Here is a 24,076-nt window from a genome sequence, read left to right as displayed (position 1 = left end):
GAAGCTCTTGCTGTCCATATTTACATTACTTGCTGGTTTACCCTCATAGTTGATCTTCTCCCTCTATATTTTTTTTGGTCATCTTTCGTTGGTTTTTAAAAGGATCCCAATCCTCTGGCTTATGATACTGATTGCCCGCTTCAAGGCTTCCAGCTATGTTGACTGAGCCAAGTGTTTGGAGTTGTGGAACAGCCTTCTGTACAGAATACCTTGGCAGTGGAGACATTCCAAAGTATCACATTGAACCACTGAAGAACCAAGATGCATACAAAATAAATAAATTTACAAAATGTTGCCACAAATTAGTTTGTTTTGACCATTGTAACTCTTCCAAACAAATCTCTTACAAGCAGTCCATTCAGCCCCTCAAGCCTGTTTACCATTCAATTCAAGGGGGTTTGTACATTTCAACAATAGAAGTTTTCCAAGGAGTGTGCTGGAACATTTTGAAGCTACTAAGCGGGTGGAGGGGGTGATGAGGTGGAAATTCTACAGACTGGATGCGTAATGTAGGCATTGCGGAAATTATAATTTTTTTTAAAAACAGTTTGAAGGTAACTGTTGCAACTTGCATGTCTGAAGAATCAACAAACTGCTAATTATTGAAGTGACAGGAATACTTAGATACAGGAATAGAAACAGCCCATTACTAACAGACATAGGGATCAGATTTTTACAGCAGGAATTTGGTCATACGACTGAAATGATGGTGCTCCTATTTTAGTAATGGTTCATAGCAGTGAAATGCCATCACTACATTGATAAGCACTGTTCTACTGATATAAAACTAAATACACATACAGAAGACTGCTCAAATAAAAACTCCTTCCTATTAATAGCTGAGGACTCCATTAGCGTTGCTTTATATACATCAGCCTTCAAAAAGCAGATTTTACTTCCCACAATCAAACTTGGATACAATCAAATTAAAATCAACAACCTACCATTCAAGACATCATGGGTACAAATGAGTGCACTCCCACCTAGCCAGCATTAACTGCACTGGATTACCCAAACCTTTACACAATTTTCATTAAAGTGCAAACATGGAAATTTCTAACAGAAAACACTGACAGTGGGACAAAATGTAAAAACAGGAAGTAAGGTTATGAGCAGGGATCACAAGTTAATAGTCTCAGGAATAGAAAACAAGGCAATCTTGAATTGTTGCAGTGTCTTTCAAATCCTCAGAGAATCCTAAAGCACTCTCAAACAGCGAATTATTTTTCAATTATGGTCATTGATGTCAGTTTTCCCAAAGCACGAGGTCCGTCACGCCCACCGAAGCCAAATCCCCATCTGGTTTGTTTACTTTCTAAATGGCAAAAACTAGAAACACTAAAGAGACTTGCGGCTCCAGGTACAGAGTCCAGTTTGTGTCATGGACAGGCACAGCAAATTCACAAATCTAATGGAGATTTATATCTGCAGGACTAGAACACAAGGGAATGGAAACAATGCTTCAGCTGTACAAAGCTTTGGTTAGACCCACATGGAGTTGGACCTAACTCCCCTCTGCCCCGGTGACATGTTTTGAAAGTGCACCGGGGGAGGGGCCTGTAAAAAACAATGAGCTCTGCGCCCACCACTTAACTGCCCATCCCAACCATGACACTATTTTGCCAGCAACAGGGGAGGTGTTGGGCAGTCTGCCTACCCGCAGACCAGTTGAGACCCTTAATAAGCCATTTAGTGAAGCCCTGAAGTGGACAATTTGTAGATACTCAAGGGCCTCACTCTGCCATCACTGGATTTAACCAACAGTGGTAGAGATCCATGATAAGCACCCAGCCCGGCAGTTCCCACCTGTGTGAGATGGTGGTGGGCATGGGGAGCTGGCTGCCTCCTCAACCAAACCGCTGGGCTCTTCAGAGAGCAACGCTCCTCCATATCCAGCCCCCAGGCCTGCTGGCACTGGCAGTTCCACAATCCCATCTTTATAGCCTGGCCCCAGCGATACCATGCCCTCCCCCTCTTCTACCTCCAATCCCCAATATACCTTACGTTCTTGGTTCGGCTCCATGATTTTGGAGCATGTAATCCCAGCAGTGGTCGCTGCTCGTGGTGCTGGGACCAGACAGCTGTTGGCCATTTGATCAGCCAATCAAATTGCCGGCAGCTCTGAGACGGGACTTCCTGACAGATAGGGGAGGTGGTCTTGCCTGAAGGGCGGCACTGGTTAGCACTGCTGCCTCAGTGCCAGGAACCTGGGTTCAATTACGACCGTCTATGTGGAGTTTGCATGTTCTCCCCATGTCTGCGTGGGTTTCCTCTGGGTGCTCCAGTTTCCTCCCACAGTCCCAAGTGTGAAGGTTAGGTGGAATGGCTGTGCTAAATTGACCCGAGTGGGGTTATAGGATAGGGTGGGGGTTGGGCCTAGGTAGGGTGCTCCTTCAGAGGACCAGTGCAGACTTGACTGGCCGGATGGCACTGTCGGGATTCTATGATTCTAATGCACCTCAGAGCATTAAATACTATTTTTTTCTAATTATTTGCTTCGAAGGTCTCTGGTACCTGGTTTTGGCCAGCCCATGGAATATTGTGAGAAGTTCTGGGCACCACACCCGAGGAAGAATAAACTGATCTTGGCAGGAGCGCAGGGTAGGTTTACTAAAATGATAACTCTAAATTCTTATTCATTCATAGGATGTGGGAGTGTCTGGCAACTACGGATGGACAATAAATGCTGGCCCAGCTAGTGATGTCCACATCCCATGAATACATTTTAAAAACTGGACTCCACGGGTAAAATTATCAAGGAACTATTAAACGGGCTAGGGTTGCCACATTGTGGTTGTATCCATGTCTGGAGAGAGCATGACGACCCAAGACTCTCTCTTTCTCCATTTTATTCTCTCTTTATTCTATGTTGCGACTGTGATGGTACTGCCATAACCTTAGCAACACGCTTTGTGGTACTACTGATGTAAATATCTCTTTTTTATTTTGATTAGGAATAAGCAACTGTACCCACTGCAAATTTCCATTCGGCCAATAAAAGTGTATTGATTGATTGTATTCCGCGGAATTTAGACGGTTAAGGGGTGATATGATGGAATTTTTCAAATATTAAGTGGGGGGGGGGGGGGGGGGGGGGGGGGGGAGAGAGATAGTGTAAGAGTCCTTCCTATTTATTTCTTTTGTTCCGACTTTATTTTACCTTATTATTTTTGGTCCATCAGCCCAAAATCGGAATGTGTCTTCAAGCAGAGGACTCGAGCTGAAGCAGCCTGCTTGTCAGGACATTTTGTATTGTTTTGGAAAGGAGAAGTCAGTCTCGTTGGCATCGAGTGAATATTAGGAACCATCTTTGGAGGAAGTGGGTTCAATTGGTTGGCTGGCAACTGGTGGTTGGCCAAGGATCACATTCTGCCTGACAATAGTCAGCGATTGGGTCTCACGTGATGCCTTTTGAGTGAACTGGGCAGCATGGTAGAATGGTGGTTAGCACAATTGCTTCACAGCTCCAGGGTCCCAGGTTCGATTCCCGGCTTGAGTCACTGTCTGTGCGGAGTCTGCACGTTCTCCCCGTGTCTGAGTGGGTTTCCTCCGGGTGCTCCGGTTTCCTCCCACAGTCCAAAAGATGTGCAGGTTAGGTGGATTGGCCATGATAAATTGCCCTTAGTGTCCAAAATTTCCCTTAGTGTTGGGTGGGGTTATTGGGTTATGTGGATAGGGTGGAGGTGTGGGCTTGGGTCGGGTGCTCTTCCAAAGAGCCAGTGCAGACTCGATGGGCCGAATGGCCTCCTTCTGCACTGTAAATTCTACGCAGTATTCTATGAAGTGTTTAGATCTTGGAAGTGAAAAGAAGAGTCAGTCTCTCTCTCTCGCTTGCTGAAGTTACAGAATTGCTTCATTGTTCTAAAACCAGTGAGTGCTTGGAACATATTGCTGTAATCTTGAAATGATCCTGAATCTACAGAAAAAAGTAGACACCTTGTCAGAACACTCTGGACCCTCGGAAGGAGGGTGTTTCTCTCCCCCTCTGTCTCTGCAGTTGGTTACTTGCTGTCTTCATGAGCCTGTAGTCAACATCATTACAAGCTGAAGGAAAAGGAAATGCCTAACTGAAGGCCTAACCTTAAGATATTAACTGAGAACACCCATCCTAATCAAAATATCCTTATCCTTTTATTTAATCATTTATTTCCTTTGCAACCACCCTTTCCACTCTATGTTGTTTGTGTATATAGAGTGCAGGATAGATACAAAGGGGTTGGGGGCTTGGAAATCAGATATTAGATAGTCAGTTTAATAAAGTACTTTACATAATAAAAAGGTTACTTGTGTTAAAGTTACAAATCTGATGACTGCAGTTCATTGGGCTCAGCCAAGGTCCCAAAGTATTTTAAAATAACATCTAATTTCACTTGCGTTGTGACTCAGGGTCAAGTGGGGCTGGAATTGACCACGCACTAGCCCAGGGTGTTGTGACATAATGCAATGGTTGATAGCAGAAATTTGGGGTACAGTATATATTAAAGAGGCACCAGGTTTGTAATAGCTTAACAGGATGGCTCTGGAAGCTGTTAAAGCCTTTCTTCAGATGGAGGACCTGTCTTTGGTTTATTTAAGGCTCCTAGAGAAGGTAGAGGACCTAGAGAATAGATCCCGCCGGCAGAACCCGAGAATCGGTCAGTCTCCAGGAGGGAGGGGTTGAAGGAGCGGATGCTGGGGCGTGCATAGCAGGCATATTCAAGACGTTGCTGGGGGATGGGACGTTCTCCCGACCCTTGGGAGGTGGACAGGCTCACAGAGCACTCACGAGGAAGTCACCCCCTCCCTCCCCACCCCCGGCACTGGAGGCTGGACGCGGGACTTTTAGCTGACAAAGAGGTGTGCGGACGGCTGAGGAAATGTATTCAGAACTACCTGGAAGTCAGCGACATGGGTCAAGTTTCAGCAGCGGTGGTTTGGGAGGCATTGAAGGTGGTGGTTAGAGAGGAGCTGATCTCCAGACGGGCCCACAGGGAGAAGGTAGACAGAGCAGAGACGGACCGACTGATAAAGGAGATATTGCAGGTCGACAGGAGGTATGCGGAGACCCCAGAGGCGGGGCTTTTAAGGGAACAACGGAGGCTACAGGCGTAGTTTGGCTTGTTAACTACAGGGAGGGCAGAAGAGCAGCTGAGGAAGGCGAGGGGGGCAATCTATGAGCATTGGGAGAAGGCCCTCAGAATGCTTGCACAACAGCTTAGAAAGAGGCAGGCAGCCAGGGAGATAGGGGAAGTAAAGGATGGGGACGGGAGCCTGTTTGGGGACTCATCAGAGGTGAATAAGGCGTTCAAGGAGTTTTACAGTAGGCTGTATGGGTCAGAACCCCCAGCGGGGCCAGAGGAGATGAGGCACTTCTTAGGGGGGGCTGAATTTCCTGAAGGTGGACGGGGGGTTGGTAGAAGGGCTGGGGGCTGCAATCGGGTTGGAAGAGATAACAGAGGGTCTTAAGGCCATGCAGTTGGGTAAAGCCCCGGGGCCGGACAGGTACACAGTGGGAGTTCTATAAAAAGTTCTCTGGGATATTGGGGCCGCTGTTGATCAGGACATTCAATGAGGCAAGGGAGAATGGGGGTGCTTTCCCCAATGATGTCACAGGCCACAATCTCATTGATCCTGAAGTGGGACAAGGCCCTATAGGCCGATCTCCCTGTTGAATGTGGACACCAAACTGCTGGCCAAAATCTTGTCCTCTAGGATTGAAGATTGTGTCCCAGGCGTTATTGGGGCGGACCATACGGGGGTTGTTAAGGGAAGGCAGTTGGTGGCCAATGTTAAGAAGGTTGTGAAATGTGATCATGATGCCCCCGGAAGGTAAGGCGGTGGAGGTAGCGGTCGCAATGGATGCAGAGAAGGCTTTTGATCGGGTAGAATGGGAATATCTGTGGAAGGTACTGAGACGGTTCGGATTTGGGCAGGGCTTTATTGACTGGTTCAGGTTGTTGCATCAGGCTCCTGCTGCGAGCGTACGGATGAATAGGACAACATCGGACTATTTTAGGCTGCATCAGGGGACGAGACAGGGATGCCCCCTCTCCCAACTGTTGTTCGCGTTAGCATTAGAGCCGCTGGCAATTGCGCAGAGAGCCTCAAGGGGCTGGTTCGGGAGAGAGTGGAACACCCAAGTCTCGCTTTATGCAGATGACTTGCTCCTATATGTATTGGATCCATTAGAGGGGATGGAAGAAATTGTGAGGATTCTGGGGGAATTCGGCCGGTTTTTGGGGTAAAAACTAAATATGGGGAAAAGCGAGATGTTTGCGGTCCAGGCAAGGGGGCAGGAGAGGCGACTGGGGGAAGTGCCATTTAGATTGGTAAGGGGAAGATTTTGGTACCTAGGCATCCAGGTGGCACGGGAATGGGAACGGCTGCACAAGCTTAATCTGGCCCGACTAGTGGACCAAATGATGGACGATTTTCACAGATGGGACGCGCTTCCGTTGTCACTAGCTGGGAGGGTGCAGACAGTGAAAATGACAGTCCTCTCAAGATTCTTGTTTGTGTTTCAGTGTCTCCCCATCTTTATTCTGCGGCCCTTTTTTAAACGGGTCAATAAAGTAATCACTGGCTTTGTAGGGGCGGGCAAGACCATGCGAATAAAAAAAGGGAATACTTGAGCGGAGCTAGGTGGAGGGCTGACGCTGCCGAACTTCAGTAATTACTATTGGGCGGCGAACATAGCCATGATTAGGAAGTGGGTGGTGGTTGTGAAGGGTCGGTATGGGAGCATGTGGAGGCACCAGCTTGGGGGCATTTGTAACAGTGCCTTTGCCGTTCCCGCTGGCACGGTACTCCACCAGCCCCGTGGTGGTGGCAGCCCTGAGGGTCTGGGGGAAATGGAGGAGGCATGTGGGAGCAGAGGGAGCATTGGTGTGGTCTCCAATCTGTAATAATCACCGGTTTGCCCCAGGAAGGATGGATGGAGGGTTTCGGAGATGGCAGAGAGCAGGGATTGGGAGGATGGGGATATGTTTATTGAGGGAAGCTTTCCTAGCCTGACGGAGCTGGAGAAGAAATTTGGATTGGCGAGGGGAAACAAATTTAGGTATCTGCAGGTGTGGGACTTCCTACGCAGGCAGGTTTCAACCTTCCCGCTCCTACCATCAAGGGGGATACAGGAGAGAGTGTGGGTGGGAGAAGAGAGGGTCTCTGACATTTACAAGGAACTCATGGGGTCGGAGGAGACACAGACTGAGGAGCTGAAGTGCAAGTGGGAAGAGGAGTTGGGGAGGAGAGATAGAGGATGGTCTCTGGGCGGACGCGCTGGGTAGAGTCAACGTGTCCACAACATGTGCCAGGCTCAGCCTGATGCAATTCAAGGTCGTTCACTGGGCTCACATGAGTGTGGCCCGGATGAGCAGGTTCTTGGGGTGGAAGACTGGTGCGCAAGGTGTGCGGGGGGACCAGCGAACCATGTTCACATGTTCTGGACATGTCCGAAGCTTAGGGGATTCTGGCAGTGGTTTGCGGAGGTCATGTCCAAAGTATTGAAAACAAGGGTGGCGCCAAGTCCAGAAGTGGCGATTTTCGGGGTGTCGGAAGATCCGGGATTCAAGGAGGAGAAAGAGGCAGACGTTCTGGTCTTTGCCTCTCTGGTAGCCCGGAGACAGATATTATTAGCTTGGAGGGACTCAAAGCCCCCAAAGTCAGAGACCTGGCTAACACATGGCTAGCTTTCTCTGTCTGGAGAAAATCAAGTTCGCCTTGAGCGGGTCAGTGCTAGGGTTCGTCCGGAGGTGGAAGCCATTCGTCGACTTTGCAGAAAATTAACCGTCAGCAGAACGGGGGGGGGGGGGGGTTAGTTTAGCTTAGAGTAGGGGGTTAGTAAAAGGTGGGACCTGTAAGGGAGGAAGACGGCTTTTGTACTATGTTTATAAATTCATGTATATTGTTTATTGTGTTGTTGTAAAACCATAAATACCTCAATAAAATGTTTATAAAAAAAAAGAGGTGGCAACAAATGCTTGCTGTGTCAACAACACCCACATCCCACAAGTATTTGCATGCATTCACGCACTGCCTGAGGCACTGGATTGATATTTGCCTCTGACCTAAAACCACTTCCATCAAAATTCAAATAATTTACCAAAAGAAACATCAACCAAGTGTTAAAAATATTATTGTAATACTAAGTTGCTCAATAAACTAAACAAATGTGTTCAGTAAAACGAGTTTTCCCAGTAAAGCCATGGCTCAAGGACAGTATGAGATACAAGTACCGAATAAACTTTGTTCCACTACATGCTCAGCAGGAAACAGATGGGTGCAAAGTAACGGCTTAAAGTGTTTGTTTTGTGCCAACATTGGAAATGTACTCTGGACAAAAGTTAAAAATTATGAAGAAGTAAGAAGTCAGCTATAACCTTTTCCACTGACTTGTGAATAAAGGTAAACAGCCACTATAGATAACATGCATTTATGTAGCACCTTTAACAAAGTACATGCCAGAGGATGAGGATAGTAATTTTGTTTCTTATATCATTTCAGTATGTTCAGAAAACTCTAAGTCAACATCCAGATCAATCCTTAATTCACAGGCCCAATGGTTCTAAAAAGGTTGTTTCAGTAAGATCAGAATAATCTCAAAGAAACATGTTTCAATCAACATGCTTCCTCTACATTGACTGGAAGTAACAAAAATATTTGGGCTCAGGATATTTTCTGACACACTGGACCTATTACACCAACATTCGCTCTGGGATGGTGGGTGTCGGGTGGAGTTGGGCCCATCGACCCCGGGAGCAGGGCATCAGAAGGCAGGAAAGTGCCAATGTGGGCTAATTAGAATGCCTGGCTCAGTTCCCTGGGACTTCATCCAGCGGAGTAAGGAAATTTTAGGCACGCTAGCCCTCACCCTCACACCCCTTCAACCTCCCATCCACCCGACCCTCTCTTCTACCCTCCACGTCAATTCATGCCAACTCGTGCTCCTCAGCCATGCCCATGGCCCCTCATACTATCTATGCCAATTCATGCCTCTTCCACTATGTACATAACCAATGAGCCACATAATAACTATGGCAAGTGTGAAGAAAAAAACCAACCAATCACAAATCTTATTTTGAAAAACAACTGCTGTTCCTACAATACTATAAAAAAATGTCAATCTGACAAACTATTAAAGTATCAATAGCAGAAACTTCATACCACTTACTTTGTCCAAATAAGCATTGAGACATTCACAAAAGAGATCACAGAAAGAACTTACCACAACAACCTAAAAATATAAATCAAGCAATGTCAACAATTCACTTCAGTTGTCGAACAGAACCCTTGCTGAACTAATGATTTTATTGGTCTGGATTCACAGCCAAGCACATATAATGGGGCTGTGGGGGATTGAACTTACATTTCCAAAGGTTTCCAAATCCAAAATAAGGTTCACAACTCTGAAAGGCCACAAATCATAGAGAAGTTGATCCAATTCCATGAAAACTGCAGAGGGCGAGGAGATGTTTACCCCACATTGCAGCCAGCCAGGGAAGGAGTGCAGGCTCACTCGAGGCCCTCAAGACACACATTCCGAAGGCAGTAGAAGCATATAGCTGTGACGGTCAGTGCAACAAGTCAAGCCCCAAATTGCTGCAAGAAATTCAATAAACTCATACAAGAGTTACGGTCAGTGAATGCATCTTCAAATAACATTTCCCACTAACTGCATTATTAGCATCACATACTGCTCAATTTACCACAGCCATATTACTCAACTACCAATAATCTCTTTCAATCAGAACCCATACTTGACATCCAGATGCTCCACTGCACCTTCATATGCTTGGCACTGCAATAAGAGTCATGCCCACATCTCACAGCTTGCACACACTACAACTTATTCAACCAAGACAGCCATATTACCCAAGCAGATTGCAGGATACTCTGCCACATTTCCCTCTCAGGTCAAGTAGTCACACAACCAGAGACCGGAGGAGCTAAGTGAACGGGAACCTACATGTCCTAATCCCCAATGAGGGAAACCACCAATAGAATAGGAAGGTTATTGCTAAGGCCTTGGATAATGTGACAGCAGAGCTGAAACTAGGGAGTGTTTGAACACCGTGGGCTGATATGGCCACCCACTGAGAGCCCATTCTCTTCCAGCAGCTTATGCTCTACATCACCTCTGTTCATTTTTCAAGTCATGTAGTATCCCAAGGGGAATGGCAACTTCATGTCTGGGAAGAACTGGTTGTGCAGAAACCCTGAAGTCACCAAAGACCCATAACTTTCCTGTACCTGCCACACCATTCCTTGATGATTTTTACAACTATAGAAAGCAACAAATTCTTGTAGATTTGGCGCAACATTCAGAAGAAATCAACCAGCAACTAACCTGGAAACAGTTGTTGATCCATTTAAATAGTATTGGTATGAGAGTTCTTTCAGCCAAACATGGTCAGCTATACATGTGATGAGGGAATTAGCTGAAATTTCTGAGTGCCCAAAAAAAAACACACTAACAATAAACTAGGGTTGCAAATTGATTGACATCAAGATCTGCCAATTCTTCATTCTTCTGGGCATTGTTCACTGAGTGCACAATAATGCCTTCACTAATATGGCATCCCATGTGATTCAGCTCAAGCACACGTGTGCCCTGCCTCCTCAGAAGCCATTCTGGAGTCCCAAGAATACTCTTAGCTCCTCGACAAAGGTAGCAACTATCTTAATTTTTCGACCATAGTTAACTGTGCTCAGGGCGACACTGTTCTGGTTTTTTCTGCTCTGGAATTCCAGCGACTAAGAAGAAATGAGGCCGAGAAGCAGAACACACCACATTTCCCAAACTATTCTAAAAATACTCCCATTTTCACGGTGCAGAAGGAAATGTTAAGCAACCTTCTTCACCTCTTAAATGTGTTTGCAGAAATATAAAAACAAGTTCTATTTATGTTTATTTATCATATAGGCCTCTAAACAGAACGTTCACATGGCATGTTAACTTATTACTTCTCAGCCGTTTCAGGTGTCTTCTTTTAAACTGTGCTTCAAAGCTCCATCAGGCATAGCAACTACAATAATTACTGTTGCTTCACAGCTCCAGGGTCCCAGATTTGATTCCCCCTTGGGTCACTGTCTTTGCGGAGTCTGCACGTTCTCCCTGTGCCTGCATGGGTTTCCTCCCGGTGCTCCGCTTTCCTCCCACAAGTCCCGAAAGACACGCTGTTAGGTGAATTGGACATTCTGAATTTTCCCTCTGTGTACCCGAACAGGTGACTAGTGTGTGTCAGAGTGTGGCAGCTAGGGGCTGCTCACAGTAACTTCATTGCAGTTTTAAATGTAAACCTACTTGTGACAATAATAAAAGATTATTTATTTAATAATTGAAGTCTGTTAGTTTGACATTGCTTCAATAATTATTGCTTCCATTCCTCTAAACACTTTCCATTTTAGACATAGCATCAGTACCTTGATTCCACTAAAAATTACATACAATGTTGTGAGGCATTTTGTGTTTAACTTGTCTCCAGCAGCGCATCCAATTAGAACATGCTCGCACCAGAATGTGCTGAATGTTGCAGTATGGTAGTTATGACACCAGATTGGCGATCTAGCTTTCAGAGTTCAAATCCCACTAAATAAAGTTGTGAAATTGACCCCGTGGAGTTACACCAGTCAAAAAAAAAACACACCAAATCCAGCATTTTGTTGTAAAAGCTCAACTGGTTCACTAATTTCCTTCAGGGAAGGGAATCTTCTGCCCCAGCCAACCATGATCTATCTGGACTTTGGACACTCTCCAAAGTGGCTAACATGCCCTTCAATTATACAAGGAATCATGCAACTAGGCTAATTAATTCAATCTTTGGAGGAGAGGTGCCAGCAGCATGCATTATCTAGACCTACAACCGTAAGGACTTATGAACATAGGTGTCCCACATAGCAATCAGGCTAAGATCACTCATCATGAATATTACAAGTATCTGACTGATGAGGTCCACTTTCCAATGTTATGAAAAGTATGTCTGTTTTGGATGGGAAGGTGATATCTAGGGGAATTGTTATTGAATAAAATTATTATTGAATAACATTTATATTTTAACATCTTCCGTCCACATATGCCCTTCACAGCCAATGAATTATTTTTGAAGTGCAGTCACTTATGCAGGCAATGCTGCAGAGATACTGTGCACAACAAGGACCATTGGCGTTAGCTGGATGAATAACTCTTCACAGCAGGGTTTTCAAACTCAGGATCGCGACCTGCGGGTGGGTCGCGGAGCAATCGATCATGGCATCCCCGATCTTGGGAGAAACGCCCAACGGCCACAACCGGCTTTGCAGAATGAAGGCTGCGACCAGCTTTAAACATGAACGCTGGAGTCGCCTGGCCAGAGGTGGAAACAGAGAGCAGGTCACACGTCCTGTATGTCGGTGCTCTGCAGTGAAATATCCGAGGAGAGATTTATCCATTTTGTAGCTGCCAGCAAGCAAGCAACGGATGTGAAGAACTGAAGATAGTTCAGTTTGTAATAAGGGAGAGAGGACCAGAGACACAAACAGGCCAGGATCTCACAACTGGATCTGCTGGAGAGTCCACAGCAGGGCAAACCAGTGTTGATGTGAGCTGTACCAGAGCTCTGATGAACAACTCGTTAAGAAGAAACTGAAATTGGGAATAAAGCAGTATCAATATAATTTCTTGAGGTATGGCATTGTTAATTATGCCAATACAAATCTGAATGCAAAGCAGCACGGTAGCATTGTGGATAGCACAATTGCTTCACAGCTCCAGGGTCCCAGGTTTGATTCCCGGCTTGGGTTACTGTCTGTGTGGAGTCTACACATCCTCCCCGTGTGCGCGTGGGTTTCCTCCGGGTGCTCCGGTTTCCCCCCACAGTCCAAAGATGTGCAGGTTAGGTGGATTGGCCATGATAAATTGCCCTTAGTGTCCAAAATTGCCCTTAGTGCTGGGTGGGGTTACTGGGCTATGGGGATAGGGTGGAGGTGTTGACCTTGGGTAGGGTGCTCTTTCCAAGAGCCGGTGCAGACGCGATGGACCGAATGGCCTCCTTCTGCACTGTAAATTCTATGATAATCTACGTGTGTTCTTTGCAGGGGAGTACTAGCAAATGAAAGTTTAAAACCCCAAAAACTTCAAAGGTATTTAAAGACTAAGCATGGCAAGTTCAAAGACAAACCTCGTTATATTTTCAAAGGATGCAGAGAGAAGTTAAATCGTCAGCTGAACTCCTTAGCAGAAATATCAAATTGAATGGCAAAGCAATTGAAATTGTGAGTACCAAGCAGGCTCACCTGTTGCACTAAAGGCAAGTGAAAATGGTGTGGCAAAGATCAGCCGCCATGGATTGCGAAGATCGGCCGCCGTGGGTCCTGAAGGTTGACCGGTTTGTAAAAGTGGGTCCCGGGGGGCAATAAAAGTTTGAAAAACACTGGTTTGCATACACTGTTTTCAGTCGTGGGATAAATGCCCGCCAAAAGGCAGCACGGTAGCATAGTGGTTAGCATCAATGCTTCACAGCTCCAGGGTCCCAGGTTCGGTTCCCGGCTGGGTCACTGTCTGCGCGGAGTCTGCACGTCCTCCCCGTGTGTGCGTGGGTTTCCTCCGGGTGCTCCGGTTTCCTCCCACAGTCCAAAGATGTGCTGGTTAGGTGGATTGGCCATGCTAAATTGCCCGTAGTGTCCTAAAAAGTAAGGTTAAGGGAGAGTTGTTGGGTTACGGGTATAGGGTGGATACGTGAGTTTGAGTAGGGTGATCATTGCTCGGCACAACATCGAGGGCCGAAGGGCCTGTTCTGTGCTGTACTGTTCTATGTTCTAAAACTTTGAAGAAACTCCTGGACGCTTCTTTGCAAGTGTCATAGGGGCTGGTTTAGCACACTGGGCTAAATCGCTGGCTTTTAAAGCAGACCAGGGCAGGCCAGCAGCACGGTTCAATTCCCGTACCAGCCTCCCCGAACAGGCGCCGGAATGTGGCGACTAGGGGCTTTTCACAGTAACTTCATTTGAAGCCTACTTGTGACAATAAGCGATTTTCATTTCATTTTCATTGAACGTCTATGTCAACAAGTAGCTGGTTCCTTAGTTCAAATGTCTCATTCAAACCACTGCACATTGCAACACTCATAGAATTTACAGTGCAGAAGGAGGCTATTCGGCCCATCGAGTCTGCACCGGCTCTTGGAAAGAGCACCCTACCCAAGCCCATACCTCCACCCTATCCCCATAACCCAATAACCCCACCTAACACTGAGGGCAATTTGGACCCTGAGGGCAATTTAGCCTGGCCAATTCACCTAACCTGCACATCTTTGGACTGTGGGAGGAAACCGGAGCACCCGGAGGAAACCCACGCACACACGGGGAGAACGTGCAGACTCCACACAGACAGTGGCCCAAGTCGGGATTCGAACCTGTGACCCTGGAGCTGTGAAGCATTTGTGCTAACCACTATGCTACCGTGCTGCCCTCAAGTACTGCATTAATATCCATGCAAATTACATCCCCAAGTCCTGGAGGGGTCTGGAGTGCACAGAAGCGCTGATTTGTTGCTCAGAAGATTTACAGCGGGATTCTCCGTTGCACCGCAGCTCACCCATGCCCCCGGGTTCCAATTGGCAGGTGGCAGGAATGGAGAATCCCGCTGCAGACAAGGGTGTGCCGTCCAGGAAAAACGCAGCTGGCAGAACCGAGAATCCAAGTCTTAACGTTCAATCTAAAGTCCTTCAGGGTATGAAATCTGCTATCCATCCACTCTGGCCTACATGAACCTCCAGATCCACAGCAATGGACTGCTCGGAAAAACAAAGCACTGCGGATGTCCCTACACAATATGGGTTGCAGCCCACCACCATTCTCAAGTGTCAATTAGGTAATAAATACTGCCCTTGCCGATAATGCGCACAGCCCAGCACAGTCCAAGAACAAATGACCAATATTGATTATGAACTGGAATCAAGGAAATTGAATCGAACAGAATTAAATTTATAATAAATGGAATGAACAGCTATGCTTATTCAAAGCTGCTTCAACAGACTGACAGCAAGTTATTTTGCTCTGTTGAACCTCTGCTTTAAAGTTGCGGCACAAAATGTACTGATTTATTAATGAAATTACTTTAGTGACTTCACCCGTTAGTTATTTTGTCAAATAGGCCTTGAAATTATCCCATGCAAGCACAAGATTACCAACGCTAGAGGCGGCACAGTAACATAGTAGCTAGCACTGTTGCTTCACAGCGCCAGGGACCCGGATTCAATTGCCAGCTTGGGTCACTGTCTGTACGGAGTCTGCACGTTTTCCCAGTGTCTTTGTGGGTTTCCTCCCACAAGTCCAGAAAGACGTGCTGTTAGGTGAAATGGTCATTCTGAATTCGCCCTCAGGTGTACCCGAACAAGCGCCGGAGTGTGCCGAATAGAGGATTTTCACAGAAACTTCATTGCAGTGTTAATGTATGCCTACTTGTGACACTAATAAAGATTATTATTAAAATCACTATCTAAAGTATTTTGTTCAGCAGAGACATTATTTTCAAAGGATGCAGCGACAAATTAAATCATCAGCTGATATAATGATACAATGCAAGAAGTTGATCCGATTAAACATTCGCCTGTCACCTCGAATGCCCAAGGATCACACCCAACTGACTGATGGTGTTAAAATCTCAGTCCACTGGCTAGAAAGTGGCTATGCAAGTGATCTCTCAATAGTCTCAAATCAGTTTCTACTTGAGTATGGGCAGAATAAAAGCATCCCTAATTCACCACTGATTATTAAACCGGACTCAGAGGTATCATAAGGCTGACTGGTGTGAGAAATGGAGAATAAAATGTCACACTTGTGTAATCACCCGAGTTTGGACTGAGGCAGGTTGGTGGTGCAACGCAGAGGTTAGTGACCAGGATCTAGTGACTAGTGACCAGAGACAGTGACCAGGATCGAACCAGATTGTCAGCACCGTAATGGAGCAGTGTTAACCACTGCGCCACTGTGCCCACCTTACAGATTTTCTTTTGAGGTAGTTTACAAAACATTAAAACTTAACGAGGAACTTTGGAAACATAGACTAAGTTATGAACACAAATTTGAGAACACAGTATTGTTGGAAATCAGCTATTTCAAAAAATGAAACAAACAATTTTAACATGACGGGGGAGGGGAAAAAAAGAGATGGTTTCAGAGGATTACAATCTATAACTACAACATAATAACATGGGTAGTAATCCTTCCACTACACTGCTGGAGAAGGGAACAGGGTGCATTAGAAGGGCTGCAATTTTTCAGTTCTTCCACCTTTGGTCCCTTGTTATATTTTTAAGTATTCTTTGTTCTTAATTATCACAGCTCCCTTGGAAGCAAGAAACTTTTGTTCTATTTTATCCAGACATTTCAAGAAATTACTGCTGTTTCTATCTTGAAAAGCAAATTATATATTCAACTCGAAATGGTTCACCAAAATTTCCACTTTAGAAGCTATCTACTGATGGTAATATTTGGTCAGAAGAGTCAACGCATTCAATGCCAGAAGCCCAGATTTTCCAATCAACATTATGTTAACAATAATTTGAAATCTATGATAGGATATTTAACATGAAACTGAAGGTCAGCAGACATGTGAAATTTTGGTCCACCAGGGGCTGGTTAATCACATGTTATTTTTGTTGCTCCTTACCAATAAAATGTCTTGCAAGGATGGTACCATTTGAGTGCCTGTCACTATTTTTTTTGCACTTAGGAGTTATAACACCAGCCTTCCTTCCCTAAGGCACCTCCCTCGCTGCCAATATCTCAATGTTTATAGGGGCTCTTCAAACAAAAACATTTTAAAAGGCACTGGTTTCCTAGCAACAACATCGAAAAGAGAAAAGGGAGAGAGAGAAAGGACAGAAAGTCAGCTATTATAGTCTCAAAAGTCCGCAGTTACACAATTATAATAACAACCTTACAGGATTTTGAACAGAAAAGCATACCTTATCTCACTGTTTCTATGCAAAAAATATACAGAAATGGCACCGTGTTTTCTTGAGTCATTGTAGCAATGCCGGAGAAGATTTATCCTAATTATATGAAGTATAACTGAGGCCGTCAGCAAGAGTTAACATAAGTGTTGGGTGTTGACAGCCAGGAGCTATAAACAAGAAATGTTTGAACCAGTGAACAGATTCTTCGGAAATCTGACATTTGAATGATTTATTTGACTGTTTTGCAAAAATAGTAACCTTGGCTGAATTCACTATGTAGAAATTTAAAACTCTCCACAAAGTTAGAGTCTTAATTTGAAGCCATTGGAATGAGGGGTAATTGGCATCATGGACTTTGTCATTATGGATGTGTTCTGCACATGTTACAGGTGTATTTGCTGATTAATGGAGGGGACAAAACTCTTTTGGGGACACCAGAGGCATTAACCCAGGGAGCAGGAAAAGAAACTATTGCAGATATTCTCTGGTTAGAACTAGGTAAACAAGAAGGGAATCAGGCAAGGTCAGTCCCACCCAGGACAATGGAGGAGAGGCATTGCAGCCAGATGGCGTGGTCAACCATGACTGCAGACTGGTCAAGTGATACAAGGAATAGTTCACCAAGATCATGGGACATTTGGTAATGAGGAGCCAAACCAATTGCCTGCCATAGGCGAGAGGCAGCACAGTGGTGCATAGTTAGCACTGCTGCCTCACGACGCCAAGGTCCCAGGTTCGATCCCAGCTCTGGGTCACTATCTGTGTGGAGTTTGCACATTCTCATCGTGCTTGCGTGGGTTTCATCCCCACAACCCAAATGTTGTGCAGGTTGTCTGCCATAAACATTCAAACACAGAGAAAAAGAGAGAGAGAGAGCGAGAGCTTTACAAGGGATAGCAACCATTGCCAGCTGCTCTGAACGTGGTGACGAGAATTCCCTTTCTTGGACAGCTGACCCAGCGACCACGAAGGAATGTGTCCAAGTTGGGATATGTTCCCACGTACTTGCGGACATTCCCTTCTAGATAGTGGAGGCTGCATGTTTGAAGGAATTCCGTCAAAGATATCTTGACACATCACAGCACTGCATCCTGTGAATAGTGCACACTGCAATAACAATACCGCAGTGGTGAAAAGAATGAATATGTAAGATGGTGGAGGTTAGACAATCAAATAGGCTTCTTTGGATCTATTGGGTCGAATGGTCTTTGTCATGTTGTAAATTCTATGTCTTTGAATGTTGTTGCAGTTACACCAATCCAGGGGAGATGGTGGTGTAATGGTAATGTCAGTAATCCAGGGGACATTGGTTCAAATCCCATCATGGCAACTGGTGGAATTCAATTATAATTGGAATTCAATTGGTTGGTTTTGCAGAGGGCTAAATTGCTGGCTTTGAAAGCAGATCAAGGCAGGCCAACAGCACGGTTCAATTCCCGTACCAGCCACCCCGAACAGGCACTGGAATGTGGCGACTAGGGGCTTTTCATAGTAACTTCACCTGAAGCCTACTTGTGACAATAAGCGATTTTCATTTCATAGGGGCTGGTTTAGGACAGTGGGCTAAATAGCTGGCTTGTAATGCAGACCAATGCCAGCAGCGTGGGTTCAATTCCCGTACCAGCCTCCCCGAACAGACGCCGGAATGTGGCGCATAGGGGCTTTTCAGAGTAACTTCATTTAAGCCTACTTGTGACAATAAGTGATTATTATTATTTGGAATTGAAAGCTATGAACCATCATAGATTGTTGTAAAGACCCATCTGGTTCACCAATGCCCTTTAGGGGAGGAAATCTGCTATCCCTAACCAAGCTGGCCTCCATGTGACTCCAGACTCACAGCAATGTGATGAGCAGCAAACGCTGCCCTTATCAATGATGCCCACATCCCAAGAACGGAGGGGAAAAGGAGGTAGAGAGTACTCCCTTTATACTCCTGATTTATGCCTCGTCAGTGGGATATGCAAGGATAGGCAGACGGTAAGTCACTCAGGACATAACACCTGGACTTAGACTTGTAGTAGCCACAGCAATTTTGTGGATGATCCCGAGGGTTTCTATTCAATTATGACATGTTGATGTTGGGGATTCAATAATGGTAATGCCAATGGCAATATGTCTTGTAGGAAATGGTTGCAAATATTACTTGCCACTTACCAGCCCAAGGCTGGATATTGTCTAGGTCTTCCTGTAGCAAGGAATTGTAAACTGAATTGAACACTGTACAAACAGCCCTACTTGACACTAAGATGGAGGGAAAATCTCTTAATGAAACAGCTGGAGATGGCTGAAAGCAAATTACTGCAGATGCTGGAATCGGAAACAAAAACAGAAAATACTGGACAATCTCAGCAGGTGACAGCATCTGTGGAGAGAGAAGCGAGCTAACGTTGAGCTTTGACGAAGAGTCATCAAGACTCAAAATGTTAGCTCTCTTCTCTCTCCACTTGAAGCTGAGAAGGATCCTCCACTTGGCACTTGTGGATGAAAGTCGTTACAAACCTACAGACTAAGACCATTAGGCATAGGAGCAGAATTAGACCACAGGGCCCATTGGGTCTGCTCCACCATTCAATCGTGGCTGAAAGGCAGCACGGTGGCACAGTGGGCCTCACGGCGCCGAGGTCCCAGGTTCGATCCCGGCTCTGGGTCACTGTCCGTGTGGAGTTTGCGTGGTTTCACCCCACACAACCCAAAGACGTGCAGGGTAGGTGGATTTGCCCCGCTAAATTGCCCCTTAATTGGAAAAAATGAATTGGGCACTCTAAATTTATTTATTTTTAAATCGTGGTTGATATTTTTCTCATCCCCATTCTCCTGCCTTCTCCCCATAATTGCCACTTTTTGCACTCGGATGCTGAGCTCTGCCCTCACCGAGGATGGGAATATTCTTGACACTCCCCACCCTTGCTTAACTGACCATCACCACTGGCTGATTTACTAATTACTGTGTGATCCCTTGGCTCTGGCACATGGAATCCAGCATGCAGTACTGCAGAAGGATCATTTAGATCGGAAACATTAACTCTGGTTTCTCTCCACAGATGCTGCCAGACCTGCTGAATATATCCAGCATCTTATGTTTTTATTTCAGCATGCATGTCGTCCTGAGTTGTAGCTTCACCATGCTGCCACCTCTCTTGGCAATGTAGACACTCCCAACCCCCATACCATCGGGATATAGTTAAGCATATGCATACTACTTTGCGTTTGTGTTTTATCACACCGACATAGAAAGGGGAGGCGAGATAACTCCTGCTGGGGAACTGAGCACTTGCACCACCCGTTACCAAAATCTCTTCTGCTCCACACCAGCAGAGTGGGTTGAATTCGTGCCCTTTTCAACTGGTAGTGACTAGGTTTAAAGGAAACACAACGTTGGCGTGCACGCCCTCTCTCCCACTCAAGTAGCGAGCTGCCCTTTCGCCCTCTCTCCCACTAACTACCGAGCTGCCCTTTAGTAAGAAAGAGGATTTCTCAAAAGAGGGAGTACTTTGTTTGCAAGCTGCGGAAGTCAAACCGAATACTCTGCACAGTAACGCTGCTGTCTTTTAGTAATTTACACGGGGGGGGGGGGGGGGAAAGAGAGACTTCTACTGGAGTCAGCTCCAGCCTGAAGGATGAGATGTTAAATAACCATTAGGCAAATAACCATTAGGGTTAATCAGAGTAACTACGACACCAAGAAGGGGGCTGAATAAAGACTTGTACAGATCCGCGGCGGGGTTATTTGCGCGCGGTAGGGGCAATTTGGGGAAGACGATCTCCATTCCGATGTTACAGGAATGGCGAATTTGTTCACTACTCGAGTGGAAATAAAAAGACAATGTCTGGAACTGCGGGCTGAACCGCTGAGACTTTTTTTTAAAAACTTGAACAGAAAAAAAAAAGTGTCTGGGTCTGGAGTGGAGGAAAAGGTGTTTCTCTAACATTTGAATAGATTTTAGGATCTCACTCCGGCTTCCCCATTTGGCGCGAAGACCGAAGGGGTTTTTTTTCTGAACTATAAAAAAAGCTTCTATCACTTCAGCAGGCGGAAAATTAAACTTCTCCATTCGACCTCGGCATTGACAGGAGTAAAAGGGACGATCCCCGAGAGAATTAAATCGAAAGGGTAAGCAGAAAGTTTAAAGTTTCACATCAGCAAAAAGCCAACCTTCCCCCCACCTCCCGCCCAAGATAAATGATAAAGCAGAGAGAGAGAATAATAATGTACAGTCAAATTCCGGCTGCTCTAATGGACACTGAAACGGGTGGCACACCTTCATTGAACATTTTCACACAATTCCTACCTGAAGCACTTTGACTGAGTGAACGTGGACAACTTACTGCTCCAGCCACTCGCCGGATGCTTCTGCGTAGACGGTGAGGCGAGACGCCCACTCGCTGTTCCTGCGTGGACCTGACGTTGAAGGAAATAGTAGATTTTTATTTAATTTCCCTAAAACCCGTCCACATACAGGGGAGCGACTGCAGGGGGCAAACTCCGGGTTGTGTTGATCCCCGTGACTGCCTATGTCCCTGCTGGAGGTGTCAACTGCACCAGGTTGTTTCCAGTACGGTCTTGCTCAGACTTGGCGTATCCAGAACAAAGAAATTTTATCTTTTAAAATGAGAAACGGTTCAGTTAAAAGGCAATTACCTAAAACGTTGCTCAGATACACTGGCCAATGTATAGGAACAAATGCATAAATCAACTGAGGGTTTTTTTTAATGCAAAGAGTGGAGCTAAGGATTGAAAGGTTAAAATTAAATAATCGTTGTGATTAATAAAATGCATCAGGTTTCCAGGTGAATGGGCTGTTTTTGTATTAAATGTTCTCCTGCAAACCGCCTGCTGACTTCCTGCAGCATTTCCGTAGCACATGAACAACTCTTAATAGTTAACTTAATAGTTAACAACTACCCTTTATCCAGTCCTCAGACGGAGTAAAACATTCCGAGGTGTTTCACAGGATCATTCCCCCGGGAGACAGGAGATGAATAGATTGGCCAAAGAGGTAGGTTTTTAAGGAAGCATCTGAAAGGAGGAGGAGAGAGTTGTTATATTACACTTTGTGGTAATATGTCGTTACTCTTTATCTCCTAATCCAGAATGGTGTGATGATCAAGAAACCACCAATCTTTTACTTGAAGCAAAACTGATTTATTGAATAACAATTAAATTAAATAGAGTTTGCACACTCTACAGATCTGTACCTATTAATAAAGTAAGACTGAATCTATTAAACTATAATCTATGATTAAGTATTAATTAATGAAGTCCTCGTGCTAATTCTCTCTAACCTAAGCTAGTCCTTGAGTTCTGATCTATCTCTCTCCTCTGCCAACACTACCCAAGATTCCCTGAGCTTTGATATTTATACTGGGAACTAGCGGTGCCCGCTAGTGTTTGAATTACACTGAGATGTAATAATTAACCCTTTAGTGTTGTGCCTATATACATATCATTGTAAGGGTATGGTTTCACAGCGCCAGAGTCCCAGGTTCGATTCCTGGCTTGGGTCATTGCCTGTGCAGAGTCTGCATGTTGTCCCCATGTCGGTGTGGGTTTCCTCCGGGTGCTCCGGTTTCCTCCCACAAGTCCCGAAAGACATGCTGTTAGGTGAATTGGACATTCTGAATTCTCCATCTGTGTACCCGAACAGGCGCCGGAATGTGGTGACTAGGGGCTTTTCACAGTAACTTCATTGCAGTGTTAATGTAAGCCTACTTGTGACAATAAAGATTATTATATTATAAAGAGAATTGGAGAAGTTCAGGAGAGGCATCCCGCAGGTTGGCGCCTAGGAAGATTCAGGTATGGCCGCCGATGGTGGCATTATTAAAATCAAGGATATGCAGGGAGGCCAGAATTTCAGGAGTTCCTTTGGGTTGTACTTGAATAAACATCGTAGCCTTTGATCCACTGTGAGCGATGTCACTGGAGCTCCGTTTAACATTCAAAATGTATGATAGATATGGTAGCTTGGCCCCTTTTAAGTGGGGGAGCTCTGTTGGCCATGTGACTGGCTCGAGGCCAATCACAGCTGGAGTACTCGAACACCAGCCAATGGGGAATTTGTGCGGGCCCTGGGAGCAGGATCCCAGGCAGCGTGGATCAGGGAGCTGAAGCGTGAAAACCTATGTATTGTGCTCTACCTATTATCTATCTGCCTTTACTGTTCATCAATAAATCCATTTCGCTCACAATTAAAGGCTCGATAGGCAGTATACCTCGAGCTACCAGAATAACACACCCTTTCTCCCCATTATGTCACATTTCGTGCATCATAGTGTTTGATTGGTAGAAATGTTCTTTTTTAATTACAATGCAGCATAAACAACACTACGGAAAATCATTATATAAATATAAAAAGATTAAGCTATGAGATCTCCCTCTTCGTATCATGACTAAACTAGCAGAAATGTTTGTGCTGAATAAGTGATCTATATTCTTATTGTTAAATATTAGAAATAAGGTATAGATTCAATTTAGTGTGTTTGTGTAGGAACTTTAGGTAGATTCATGTTAGGCAAAGGTGTTTGCATGTATGGAGTGTTTTGCTTTCAGTTCAGTCTGTTTCTGTAGTGCTGTGAGAGCGTTTATGATCGATAAAGTAAATAAGAGCATGGAGAAAGAATGAGATGTTGCTTAACAACCAATGGCCACTTTTAGGGGAGGAGACTTTTTTGCGTTTTACTTTAACTGAACCAGAGCAGATGGAATGAGAAAGCTAAAGGCAGAACAGCTCTCTCACACCTCTGCCAGAAGCAGAAGGAGCTTCTCAGCTAGAGAGGGACCACCTCTCAAAGCTTTCCCAGAAGAAGAAAAACACAATGCAATAAGGGGCAAGGAAGCAAGTGCTGGACATCTAATTAGCAGCCAGTTAAGGAAACTCGAGAATGAAGAGACATTTCCAGGAAGTATGGAGTTGAAGGAACAGAGAACACTAGAGCAGGGGACAGTGCATTGAGGTTACGGAGAGAGCTGGCTAGTAAGAAGCCAGATATCTAAAGCAATTCTAGAGTTTGTGAGATCTTACTACAGCACATGAAGTGATAGTTGAAGCAATTGTGAAGATATTAGTGGTTGGATCTGAGTTTGTGTGAAAGCTTAAAAGCATTCAAGGGAAAGGAATACTGAAAGGAGAATTTGAAAACCTGGAGGCAGATCCTTGCTA

At 45.2% G+C, this 24,076-nt stretch overlaps 1 protein-coding gene across 1 annotated transcript in view; it reads right to left on the bottom strand.

Annotated features, from left to right (window-relative positions):
• Positions 1 to 21,341, bottom strand: part of carhsp1 (calcium regulated heat stable protein 1) — a 93,380-nt gene extending 72,039 nt beyond the window's left edge. Inside the window, exon 1 of the mRNA XM_038820985.1 lies at positions 21,206 to 21,341. The gene's annotated coding sequence lies outside the window, so the exon portion shown is untranslated. The remainder of the gene's footprint in view (positions 1 to 21,205) is intronic.
• Between the last annotated feature and the right edge of the window lie 2,735 nt (positions 21,342 to 24,076).

This window comes from Scyliorhinus canicula, chromosome 15 (genome assembly GCF_902713615.1).
Source record: "Scyliorhinus canicula chromosome 15, sScyCan1.1, whole genome shotgun sequence".
NCBI classification, from domain to species: Eukaryota; Metazoa; Chordata; class Chondrichthyes; order Carcharhiniformes; family Scyliorhinidae; genus Scyliorhinus; species Scyliorhinus canicula.
This window is presented reverse-complemented; position numbering and strand designations above follow the sequence as displayed.